Source organism: Lolium perenne, chromosome 4, assembly GCF_019359855.2.
Source record: "Lolium perenne isolate Kyuss_39 chromosome 4, Kyuss_2.0, whole genome shotgun sequence".
Classification (NCBI taxonomy): Eukaryota; Viridiplantae; Streptophyta; class Magnoliopsida; order Poales; family Poaceae; genus Lolium; species Lolium perenne.
The window spans coordinates 218,199,858-218,210,101 of NC_067247.2; the positions used below are offsets into that span (position 1 = coordinate 218,199,858).

The 10,244-nt window shown below is 46.8% G+C and overlaps 1 long non-coding RNA gene across 3 annotated transcripts; it reads left to right on the top strand.

Annotated features, from left to right (window-relative positions):
- Nucleotides 1-309: 309 nt before the first annotated feature.
- LOC127295006 (uncharacterized) lies at nucleotides 310-2,699 on the top strand. 3 transcript variants are annotated; one of them, XR_007847370.2, is made up of 5 exons: nucleotides 312-652; nucleotides 1,586-1,674; nucleotides 1,783-1,854; nucleotides 1,983-2,251; nucleotides 2,432-2,699. It is a non-coding gene; the product is annotated as an uncharacterized lncRNA (long non-coding RNA). The 3 variants fall into 3 exon arrangements; XR_007847369.2 differs by having other exon boundaries at nucleotides 311-652; nucleotides 1,586-1,854; XR_007847368.2 differs by having other exon boundaries at nucleotides 310-652; nucleotides 1,586-2,251.
- The last annotated feature ends 7,545 nt before the right edge of the window (nucleotides 2,700-10,244 follow it).

A 10,244-nucleotide genomic window follows, 5' to 3' on the forward strand; every position in this document is an offset into this window, starting at 1 on the left:
TGGGCCGGGCCGTACACACCTTCGAACGAAGGAAGGAAACACATCGAGCGAATCAGTTTTACTTAAGCGATGGCAGTGTTGTAATTTTGATCAAAAAACAGGGTAAAAACAGACGGACCAACAAGAAGCCCTTTTGCTTTTATTATTAGGTATAGATATAGATATAGATTGTTAAATCACTACAAGAAAATAGTCACCTAGAGACGTTATGCCTAAGACGCTTCTATATTCGTCTCAAAATGGAAAACGAATTAGCACATAAAGACGTTCGTTGAGACGATGTACAAAGCGTCGCATGATTTCCTCTACTCCATGTTTAGAAACTTATACGGTCCATCCCCTGAGTTAGAAAAAAAACTTATGTCTCCTCCCACCCCGATCAGATCTGAGACTGAAAACATAGTGCCGCCGCCGGTTCTCATCTCCATAAGGTGGTGCTCCTCTCGCGGCCGTCCTCTCTTGCCGCCAGCATCCCTATTTCACACCACCTCACACCACCGGCGTTCATGCCTCCACCCTCTGCGATCTGCACCCTCTCTCTCTCTCTCTCCACGGGTCACTGCGCTCTGGCGGTTTCTAGCGACGAATTGCGCCTCTCCTTCGTATCGTACATCCTGCAGTATTGCTGGTTCACACATGCCGACGTCCACAGGTTTGACACCGTAGCCTTCCATCCATATACATACAGATAAGGTGCTTGATAATTTTACTAACATGAAATTTCTTTTTGTATCTGGTTAACTGTTACAACATGACGGTTAACACTATTACGGTTGTCTCTCTCCCCCGTGAACAGTAGTGAGAGAGGCGACTCCAGTTTCCTCCCGTTTCTCGCCGGCGAGCCGCGGGTTCTCTCCCCCTCCGCCCGCCGCTCCGGCGGCGGGAGGGTGGGGGAACCCCGGATCTCTGCTCTGGCTTGTAAATAGGGTAGGATTAGGTAGGTCTTCGGCCGGCATCGCTGTGGAGGTGGTGGTGATGTCGGGGCGAGGTGTGGTGCCGCCGATCCTTCCCCTCTTCGACGGCATCCTGGGTGGTGTCGTGGGGGATCTGGCGGCTTTTGGTGCTCGGAGGTCTTCGGGTCTTCTGAGCCTCCGTTCCCTGCATCTGGCCGGCGAGGCGCCGGCGCCGACCAGATGCGATGGGGATTCCGTCCTCCGGCTTCGTCCTCGTTCCGCCGTTGCCTCCTCCAGCAGCGGCGCGGAAGCTTGTGAGGTGGTGTGTAGGAGGATTAGCGGCGCCAGCAAGCAGGCTTCGCCATCTTCGTCGACGGTGGAGGATTCTAGGCGGTGGTGCAGTTGGTGGGAGAGGGTGCTGGTCGTGGTCGTTCACCGTCTCAGGTCCCGTCATGGCGTGGCGGGCGGATCTTGCGGCCGTTCTTCAAGCGTGGAGGTGCTCTCGGGTTGAGGCTTCGAGGTGGTTCGGCTCCTTCTGCTCCGACGACGGCGGTGCGGCTGATGCTTTGCGTTGCGTCGTGTACTCTTTTTGTATGTATTTGGCTGTTCCTGTACCGGTGTTTGTACTCTGCTTCTGATGAATACATGCGAAATTTCAAAAAAAAAAAAAAACTGTTACAACATGGCATCAGGTTTTCCGAATCTGAGCTTAAATATCTGTTAGACTGTTATTTGTATATGAAGTTCTATTACTGCTTCAAAATCCAAATTATGGAAGAAGGTACCAAACCTCCACCAGATTTATCCCCACGTCGTGAACTCTATGCCAGATGCATTGCAGGTTGTGCTACAACTTTTTGATTAAATTTGATTGTGCATCAATTATTAGCTGATAATGATGAAGTACACCAATAATCGGCAAGATTTGTAACTCTCGTCTCCAAGCGAGATTCTATTCGAGGTAGATCGACATGCTTCACATACTTAATCGCTCCTTTTCTACCACACACCTCTGTATTTGTTAAGAACTATAACTATTAGCACCAAATTTCAAGGCATGTTTGCATGTTGTTTCGTATTTTCCTGCAGTGTGCAAACAAGAAGCTAGACTATTGAAGTCAAGAGATGGTGCTCCTTTGTCATGGGTACTGCCCCTAATGGTAAAATATTTCGGTTGTGCTACTCCTGTGTTAATACTTGGTGGTTGAAGGTGTGTATAATTGAATATCTATGCAGTTCCATCAATTTTACGAATGATCCACTTGTCTTGTTTAGCAAGTGCAGGATATTTTGATTGTTTTATAGGAGCCAATGGACGTTAAACGTTTCTCTGCTTGAGGAGAACGAAAATTGACAAGGTAGCAACCACAGTTTTCTCGAGTCAAATAGTTTCCAGAAAATGATCTCCAGTATGTTCAATACAATTTTACTCTTCATACGTACATACTGATATACATAGTAAATTTCTCTTATTAGTGAGACTTAACAGTGAAGTTTTTTAGTTAACGTATTTGTATTTGATTTGGCTTTCTGTACAGGGTACCGGTTCCGATGATTTTTGAAGCCAGACAATGAAAAATATCATTATCATGGAAGTCTAAGGAGGAGTTAAGATGGCGACTTGCGAGCTCATGTACTGTTAGCTGCATTCAAAAGCTTATAAGTAGATAGATTCGAACAATAGTTCCACGAGGTATCTAGGATTTAAGGGATTTCGCCCAGTTGAGTTTGATTTCTTTCTGTAATAATACAACTCGATTGTAAACTACAGCTGATCGGAAGAAATAAAGATATATTTTTCTAACAGTGAGTTGTACTTTATATTGTTTCGTCGATTGTAAGCGAAAGTGTTTAAATGCTTGATTTGAATTTCTAGTTATCGGCAATACCAAATAGAAAGAAACAATATGAAAAAAGATGCATTCTAATTATTTAAGACGCAAATAAAGCGGCTCAATCGTGAGTAGAGACGATGAGTAAGATCATCCTCTAAAACGTCCATACAATGTTAAAAGACGCTTTGTAAACTGTCTTAATGTATCCTAAACACGCTTTACTTAGCGTCCCTTCAAAATTTGAGACAGTGCATAAAGAGACGTGATGTAGCCCTACCCAAGGTCGATACTACATCAAGACCGACAAGCCCTCCTCGTGGTCCAATGACACGAGCTCGAGCTCAAGCCCTACACCAAGAGGTGAATTCGCTCCTCTCCATGTATGCTTTTGACACCCCGTTGGATGGCTTGCTACTTCATGCCAATACCCTATGTTCAATCAGGTACATCAACCAAGAAGCGAGCCATGAAGACCAAGCCAAGGGAGAGAGAGCTGGAAATGATGAAGATGGAGCTACAGCTGCCAGGCCGGAACTTCCGCCCTCCAGGACCGGAACTTCCGCCCAGATGCCCTCAAGATTCCCTCCAGATGCCTTCCAGCGCCCAGAAGACAGGATCAGGCCGGAACTTCCGCCCCGAGGGACCGGAACTTCCGCCCACCGGAACTTCCGCCCAAGTTCCGCCCAAGTTCCGAAAGTCGGCGAAAACCCCCCTGGATGTTACTGCGGGACAATGACGCAATTCCGGAACAAGGCCGGAACTTGGCCGGAACTTCCGCCCCGACCGGAACTTCCGCCCACCGGAACTTCCGCCCCTGGCCGGAACTTCCGCCCAAGTTGACCGGAACTTCCGCCCCATCGAACTTCAGCACGACAGCACTTTTCAGCTTGTAACTTACCCCTTCGCCCCCACCTATAAATAGGCTGGTTGCCTCAGATCTGAGATCAGACTTGATGTGAAATTAAACCTGAGCTTAGCTCACCCTTGTGGGAACCCTACCTAGATCTATGATCTTGTACCCACCCGGGCTCCTTATCGACTTGTCAAGATCTCTTTGGTGACTTCTACCGTTTGTTTGATCTTTTGCTTGCACTTCTACCTATTTGGTCTTTTGCTTGCACTTCTATCAACCTTCCGGTCTTTTCACCCTTCTAGATCTTGCGAGCTTCGATTTGTCGATCTCTTTGCGGGACTTCTACCGGAAGGTCTTTTCTCGCAACCTCTATCGAGTAGGTGTATCGGGCCTACGAGGGAAAACCGGTTTGTGTGCGTGTGTGTGTTGTATCCCCACGATTCCCCTCGCATTCTTCGTGTTCATCGCGTTCATCCACCTACCCCCACGAGTTCCACCCAAATCCGTGAAGATCGGGCACATCCTTGGACTTAGTCCACATCATATGGTATCAGCAGCTCTTTGGTTGCCACGGATTTGACCCCCACATACCCCAATTCCACCAATTTCGCCCAAAAAATTTTCCAAAATTTTTTCCCAAAAAATAGCCCCAATTTGGCCTTGGATCGATCTCTCGATTTGTTGAGTTATTTGTGGTTTTGCTCCAATAGAAACTTGCCTTTGGTGTTGATCTGCAATTCCCCCACCTTCCCACAGCTTTTGGTGCCAAATTTTCCTCGAATTCGAAGGATTTCGGCCCGGGTTTCCGCCCAAATCGACGAACAGCCCGCAGATCTGATTGCGACCGGAAGTTCCGCCCGGAAGGACCGGAAGTTCCGCCCCTCAGGACCGGAAGTTCCGCCTGGCCGAAATTTTGATAGCAACCTTCGTTTTTCGTTTTGGTACTAACCCCCTTGTGTTTGGACTTCGGTTTGAGTGCCATTTCAGCTACCAAAAAGCTTCCGCAACATCGACAACGACGACGGCACCCCGAGGATCCAAGCGGTTCACTTGACACCTCCACCATAGCAAGTTCAAGATCGTCGGCCACCATCATCAAGTGGTATAACTTGCTCCTAACTTGTAGCCCTAGCCTCTTTTGCGTACCTTTCCTATCGAGAGTGGCTTTCTAGTGTTGCGAAGCATTGCGCAAGCGTCCCGACCGTGAGGGTGTGCGTGTGTTGAGCAAAGCTTTGAAGCAAGCTCGTGTGAAAAGATAAGCAAAAGAAGTGTGACATACTTACATAGATAGTAGTATCCTTACATAGTGAGAAAAAGAAAGAAAAATACAAAAAGAGAAAAAGAAAAAGTGTGTGAGTGACACCTATACACAAAAGAGTCCAAAGCTTATAAGCGAAAGAGAGAAAAGAGAAGAGAGGCGTCTTGCGCAAATCTTGTTGCTTCTCAATTTTGCAACCAAGCCACGGTCTCTCTTGTGTTGGCGTGACACCGAGCTAGTAGTCTTTGTTAGGACCATTTTGTTATTGCTCATTTTCCAAGTCGCGCTAACCCCATTTTGTCCCACGCGTGTGTTCCTCCTTGTGTATGCCTTTTGTGATCACCGCCTTTGACTTGTGACTTTTGGATCTTACCCACTTTTGACAATAGACTTCTCGTTTGGTTCTTCCATTTGGCTTTCCACATCCATACCTAACACCATATAGAGTTTTTGTTTTTGTGTGTGTAACCGGTTGTTCCTCACCTTGATACACCTTTTCGATTTTGGTTTGCAAGTTTTGACATTCTTGGTAGTCTTTCCTAACCACCCACCACATAGTTCTTGTTTTAGTTGTAACCATGTCTAGTGGAGAAGGGAACCAACTACCGATGACGCGACACCAACATTGGATAGCTACTCAAGCCGTCCACGCCAAGCTAAATCAATTTGAAGCAATGCTCAAGGATACCAATGTCCGCTATGAAGAAAGAGCCCAAGTGCAAAGGAATGACCTCAACAATCAAGTTCAAGACCTCAATGAGAAGATTGAAACTCAAGGCAATGAGTTGAAGGCCACACTTGCCATACAAGGTCAAGAGACAAGGGAAATGAAGACGGCGTTGGACAATATCCTCCACACACTCAACCGTCAAGAAGAGAGAAGACACCACTCAAGGTCTTCGCGCTCCCATAGCTCAAGGTCAAGAGCTCCTACACCGTCTCGCCATGATTCTAATGAAGACCCACGCCACCATAATGTGGATGTCCAAGTGCTTCACCAACAAGCTCAAGAAGCGGAGCAAGCTCGACTTCGACTTGTCCAAGAGCGTCAACGCCTTGAAGAAGAGCGCCTTCACCAAGAGGACCTCAATGCTCAATTCCAACAAGAGCAAGAACGCCTTCGACATGATCAAGAGCTAGTTCGAGCAAGGGAACAAGAGCGCCTCCGCAATGAACAACAAGCACTTGAAGAACAAGAGCGACAACAACAAGCACAAGAAGCTCAAGCTAGAAGACAACGCCTTATTGAAGAGGAACAAAGGCAAGCGCGCCAAGAGCGCCAAATCATCAATGTTGTTCATCCTCAACGCCCTCAAGGTCAAGATAATCGCCGCCATCATGATGCCCGCCCTCATGCTAGAAGACCTCCTCCAAGGGCAAGAGATGAAGAATCAAGTCATCACCAAGCATCAAGTGAAGAAAGTGTGATGCCTCGACGACGCCACAACAATGATGATCAAGATGAAGGTCATGGAAGACCACCTCCTCGTCCACAACATAGCAACAACAATAGAGATGCTCCCGGTCCACAACATCCACCTCAACAACGTCAAGACCTTGGTGAAGAAAGACCACCTCCTAGACGCAATGACCGCAATGAAGAGGAAATCTTTGGGAAACTCAAGTTCACCATGCCTAAGTTCCATGGAGAAGAAGACCCCGATGCATACCTCTCTTGGGTTCTCAAGGTTGACAAGATATTCCGCATACACAACTTCTCCGAAGCAAAGAAAGTGGCCATGGCATCACTAGAGTTTGAAGGGTATGCAAATGTTTGGTGGGAAGAAGTGAACAAGAAGCGTGACAAGGAAGATCTAGACCCCATTGCTACATGGGAAGAGATGCAAGAAGTCATGCACAAACGTTTTGTGCCCAACCATCACAAACGTGACCTCTTCAACAAGCTTACCCAACTCAAGCAAAGCTACAAGTCCGTTGAGGAATACTACAAGGAGATGCACATGACAATGATGAGTGCAAATGTGGACGAGCGAGAAGAGCAAACAATGGCAAGATTCTTGAATGGATTAAACATTCCCGTCAAGAGGATAGTGGAATTCTTGCCTTACACCAACATGGTTGAATTGCTTCATCAAGCTACAAGAGCCGAGCGCCAAGTGCGAGAAGACATAGCAAGTGCAAAAACAAAGTCCTTCTTCGCCGCGCGCAATGCAACAAATACCTCCTCAAGCATCAAGAACACAAGTGCTATTGCTCCCAAGGATCCTCCTAAGCAAATGAAGAGTGCCTTCAAGACAACAAGCTTCAAGCCGGATCAATCAACTATGTCCTCCAAAGCTTCCACGGGATCTAGTAACATCACGTGCTTCAAGTGTGGAGCTCAAGGACATAAATCCTTTGAATGCAAGAACACAAGAGTTATGATAACTCGAGATGATGGAGATGTGGAGTACTTGAGTGAAGGCGAATATGAAGCCTTGGTACAAGCCGCAACCAATCATGAAGATGATGGCTTGGAAGACCAAGAGCAAGTCTTATGTGTGCATGATGCAAGTCCATCCCTTGTGGTGACCAAAGTGTTGACAACCCATGCACTACCCAATGAAGATCAAAGGTGCAACATCTTCCAAACAAGAGCCGGAATCAATGGCAAGTCAATAAAGGTTATCATCGATGGAGGGAGTTGCCACAATCTTGCAAGCACCGAACTATGCTCCAAGCTCAACCTCACACTCCGGAAACACCCCCATCCTTACCATGTGCAATGGCTAAGTGACAATGGAAATGTCAAGATACAACACACCGTCTCCGTATCCTTCAAGATTGGCGCCTATGAAGACACCGTTGATTGTGATGTAGTGCCCATGACGGTGTGCCACATGCTACTTGGTCGCCCTTGGCAATATGACAAAAGAGCAAGCCATGATGGCTACACAAATGCCTATAGCTTCAAGGTCGGCGACAAGACATTCATCCTACGCCCCATGACTCCTAGCCAAGTAATTGCGGACAATGCAAAGGCTTTAGCGAGGGCTAAGGAAGCTACCATCACTAGTGAGATGAGTGGTGAGAGAGTGACCCACCAAAAGGAAAGTGAGCGCCACAAGCCATATATGAGTGAGATGAAGAGTGTCCTCATAGCTACCAAGAGTGAGATGAGAGAATTGCACCACAACCCATCCACCATATTGCACTATGTGCTCATTTGCAAGGGCCATCCTCGGAGACTAACAACTTAACAACTCTTCCTTCGTCTTTGTTGTCTCTTTTGAAGGAGTTCCAAGATGTCTTCCCCGACGAGCTTCCTCATGGACTACCACCGCTTCGAGGGATTGAGCACCGCATCGACCTCATACCCGGCGCTCCTCTACCAAACCGCGCCGCCTACCGCACCAACCCCGAAGACACAAAGGAGATCCAACGACAAATACAAGACCTCCTCGAAAAAGGGTATGTTCGTGAAAGCTTAAGCCCTTGTGCGGTTCCCGTGATCCTTGTGCCTAAACCGGATGAGACGCAACGGATGTGTATGGATTGTCGCCCCATCAATGCCATTACCGTCCGTTACCGCCATCCCATTCCGCGTTTAGATGACATGCTTGATGAACTTAGTGGTGCCACGATTTTCTCTAAGATTGATTTGCGTAGTGGTTACCATCAAATCCGCATGGCTATTGGTGATGAATGGAAAACGGCATTCAAGACCAAACTCGGTCTCTATGAATGGCTCGTTATGCCTTTCGGTCTTTCCAATGCTCCTTCTACTTTCATGCGCCTCATGAATCACATCTTGCGTCCTCTCATTGGCAAGAGCGTGGTTGTCTACTTCGATGATATTCTTATTTATAGCAAAAACCTCGAGGACCATGTGCAACATGTGAGAGAAGTCTTGTGCATCTTGCGTCATGAAAAGCTTTATGCTAACCTCCCCAAGTGCACCTTTGCTCAAAACAAATTGGTTTTTCTTGGTTTTGTGGTTTTCGCTAATGGTATTGAAGTTGATTCTTATAAGGTTGAGGCCATCCACAATTGGCCTACTCCTACCAATGTTGCTCAAGTCCGAAGTTTCCATGGACTTGCCGGTTTCTACCGCCGCTTTGTGAAAGATTTTAGCACCATTGCTTGCCCTTTGAATGAGCTTACCAAGAAGAATGTTCCGTTTGTTTGGGGCAAGGCCCAACAAAATGCTTTTGATGAGTTGAAGAAACGCCTTACCGAGGCACCACTCCTTGTTCTTCCAAACTTTTCCAAAACTTTTGAGATTGAGTGCGACGCAAGTGGACTCGGTATTGGTGGAGTGCTTATGCAAGATGGAAAACCCGTGGCATACTATAGCGAGAAGTTAGATGGCGCACGCCTCAACTATCCTATATATGACAAGGAACTTTACGCTTTGGTTCGTGTTCTTGAAGTTTGGCAACACTATCTTTGGCCAAAAGAGTTTATTATCCACTCCGACCATGAGTCTTTGAAATATTTGAAAAGTCAACACAATTTGAACAAAAGACATGCAAAGTGGGTTGAGTTCATTGAGTCCTTTCCATATGTGATCAAATACAAGAAGGGCAAGGACAATGTTGTGGCGGATGCTCTTTCCCGCAAACTCACCCTCTTACTCACTCGCTTGGATATTAGTGTTTTGGGTCTTGATGAAATCAAAGATTTATATGCTTCCGATGCTTTCTTTGGCCCAATCTTTGCAAAGTGTTCTAGTGAGAAGGGCATCGATGATTTCTATTTGCACCAAGGATTCTTGTTCAAGAGCAACAAACTTTGTATTCCTATGTCTTCGCTTCGCCTTTTGCTCTTACAAGAATCGCATGGTGGTGGTCTTATGGGACACTTTGGAAGAGACAAGACATATGCCATGCTCTCCACTCACTATTATTGGCCAAGAATGAAGCGCGATGTGGAGCGCCTTTGCCGACGGTGTACAACATGCTTACAAGCTAAGTCTACCTCCAACCCTTATGGTCTTTACACCCCATTGCCTATTCCATATGCACCATGGACCGATATTAGCATGGATTTCGTTCTAGGCTTGCCTCGCACTAAGCATGGTCATGATTCTATATTTGTGGTAGTGGATAGATTCTCTAAGATGGCTCATTTCATACCTTGCCATAAGAGCGACGATGCTTCACACATTGCTTCATTGTTTTTCAGGGAAATTGTTCGCCTACATGGAGTACCGCAAAGCATTGTGTCGGATCGAGACGTCAAGTTCATGAGTTATCTTTGGAAGTCGCTCATGGCGAAGTTTGGAGTGAAGCTCTTATTCTCATCATCCTCGCACCCGCAAACGGACGGCCAAACGGAAGTGGTCAATAGAAGCCTATCCTCTCTTCTACGCATCCTCGTGAAGAAAAACTTGAAGTCATGGGAAGAGTGCCTCCCACACGCGGAGTTCGCCTACAACCGCGCCAAGCACACGACTACGTCAA